General features: G+C 29.6%; 1 long non-coding RNA gene across 1 annotated transcript; it reads left to right on the forward strand.

The window, feature by feature from the left end:
* Positions 1 to 278: 278 nt before the first annotated feature.
* LOC136067981 (uncharacterized) lies at positions 279 to 2,077 on the forward strand. Its single transcript, XR_010629366.1, has 2 exons — positions 279 to 675; positions 1,883 to 2,077. It is a non-coding gene; the product is annotated as an uncharacterized LOC136067981 (long non-coding RNA).
* The last annotated feature ends 791 nt before the right edge of the window (positions 2,078 to 2,868 follow it).

Genomic DNA, 2,868 nt, shown 5'->3' on the forward strand with positions numbered 1-2,868 from the left:
ACAGGGGAGTTTCTTTGTAAAATTTCATGAGGTTTGGATGGGATTTGATGGCCCATTTGTATTTTATAAGTGAAGTATATGCTGCTGGAACAAAACAATGAACAGTAAGGGACATGCCTAACTTTGAGGATTTAATTCTAAAGTTAGGGTGAATGATTTGAGCTATAATTTATTATGCTCATCATATGATATGTCTGGATCATAGAGTAATTTTTTTAACTTCGTTCAAGGTTTAGTACTCAAAGGAGGGATTCTAAACCATTCGACGGTTGTATGAAGCTGTTTTGTTGAACATGCTGTATGTTTCCTTAAGAGTGTTTATGGTTACATGACAATGCTTAAAAGAGTTTATGTTTATGCATGCATTATTGCCCTAAGCTCAAAGCACTTTTTTGAAATGAAGTTGGCTCTTCTAGAGATAAGATATTAATACGAGAATGTCGATTTTTCTTTAGTTTGGTATATCATTTGTTGATGTGTGCATTATATGTTTGTGGGAACCTTGTTGAGATGGGATTAGAATTTTCTTGATTCTAAGAGATAGGCTTTGAGATTAAAGTGTAAGTTTATGAAAAGGAATAATGGATAGTAATAAGCTTTGATTTTGGTTTAGGTGTTACGAGTCGTCAGGTCTAAGCTCCTTCGACTTTAGGCTCTCGGTTCCTTTGCTTTCAGGTAATGGATAAGTTATATAAACATTTGGTAAGTCATGAGGTTATTTTAAAGTATATTATGCATTAAAATGTTTTTGATTAGAGATATGGCATGTAAGCATTATCAGACAAAGATATGTTCATGAGCTTTCGAAACCTTATGTATATGATTTAAGCATATTGATGCTATTACTAATTCCACGAACATGATGAAGAAAACAATAGAAATGCTTTTATTATGAAATGTTATACAAAATAAGAAATTTTAGTATGATGTATAAGTATGAAATGTTTTTGGGTTATGTTCTCTGGTGCTCTGAACTCTGCCAGTAAGGGTTAATTACTGGCTTTCTATGGAAAATGTTATATGATTGGCCATTAAGTGGGATTGGCTCTGCTGTACTTGCCCTTGTTGGTTACGGCCAACTTGTGGAGGAAGCCAACCTACCCCCATGGTTGGAAGATATGAATTATGATGTGATCCCGGGAATACTTGGCATTGTGGGGAATGCTAGATGCCTAGCACCATGGTGCTAGAAGCCTCCCAAATAAGTACAGACTTATCAGCTATGGACTAACCAATAAGTTATTTATGAACAACTATATTATGTTATTAATCATGAGAGAATTATTTTGTTAAATGCATTGTGGAAAGTTAAAAGCTCTCATGAAAAGAAGAAGTTTTTGATGAAAAGAAGCTGTTCATTAAAGATAAAAGTTTCTGAAGTTCTGTTATGCTATAAAGATAAAGTTTCTGAAGAAAGTACAAGTTTATGTTAAGAAGTTATCAGATATTTGTTTTTCTTTATGAAACGTTAAGTTTTATAATTATGAAAGTTATAATATTTTACAAGAAGGAGTTTATGAAGGAAAGTTTTATTATTCTTTAAGATGCTTCTAGTTTAAGACAAAGTTACTGATTATCTGATTTTAAGTTAAAATGATCATTTTGTAATGAAAATATATATATGGTAACTTTGTAAGAAATGAAAGAAATTCAATCCGAAAGGCTTTGATAATATTATTTTGATAAGAAAAGGGAGAACAATTATTTTTACGAAGAGCGTATAAGTTATTATTATAAATAGTATAAAATACTATGCATGAAAAGGGGTTCTCTTATTTGAATAATTGTTAAATGAAATGAATTAATTTACATGCATCCTTATTAAATTCTCATATATCTTACCTTTACTGAGCTGTGTAGCTCACCCCTTCTACTCTTTTAGTCAACAGGTTTTAATTTGGAGCAGAGGGAGCCTTAATCGAGTTTTGGAAGGAGCTGGTTTTAGTTTTAAAAGTATAGATCCCAAATTAGCAATTTGATGTTTAGTTTTGTAGTATTGTGTATTTAAGGATCTAAAGAAAGTTGTGTACTTCACAATATTAAGAGATGTATTATGTGAGATTCAAAATCTGAGTAACTGGTGGATTATATTATTCTTCAAGTACAGTGTAGATATTCTAAATGTCAAGTGAAAGGTTATATTATTTAAGTAAAGAAATAAGAATGAAAAGAAAGAGAGAAGCTTTTTAAAAGTTTCAAAAAAAGTTAAGTTGGTTCTTGTTAATATCAGGCTTAAACTTGATATTAGCATGCCGGTTATGGTCACAAATTCGGGTATCAGGTTTGGGGCGTGACAACTAGCAAATTGGCTCATACTATGAATAGATGAAAATATTAATATAAAATTAAGTAAAAATATATATAATTTTTTATTTATAGAAAACACAAAATTCATTACTTAATAATTAAAAAAAAAAAAAAAACACTTGCCCTTTGTTTGTGTGGTAAATAGTTATATAAAAAAGAAAATGAAATTCTCTTATGAGAAAACGTTTTGTTACATATTATTGATCCTAATATATAAATTTATGATTTTCTAAAAATAAATTATATATTACATTTCATTTCAAAATAATTAGATATTCCCATGTGATGCACGGGGTTGTGACTAGTGTTTTTAAAAATGAGTCATTTTTCAAAAAATATTTTTTTTATAAAACTATCTTCTTTTTTTAATGTTTGGTAGCAACTTTAAATGAGTGGAAAAACAACCTCTTAACTTCCCTTATTTAGCTTATTAGTGGAGAAAAATTTCTAAAAATTCATAATCTCGGGGAAATATAGAACAATATATAAGGCAAATGAGTAATTGTAACCAAAATAATGGCTGCACTACTACTAATAGCTAAGGATCTTAGTAGAAAAACA

The sequence above is a fragment of the Quercus suber genome, unplaced genomic scaffold (assembly GCF_002906115.3).
Source record: "Quercus suber isolate HL8 unplaced genomic scaffold, Cork oak 2.0 scaffold_94, whole genome shotgun sequence".
NCBI lineage: Eukaryota > Viridiplantae > Streptophyta > Magnoliopsida > Fagales > Fagaceae > Quercus > Quercus suber.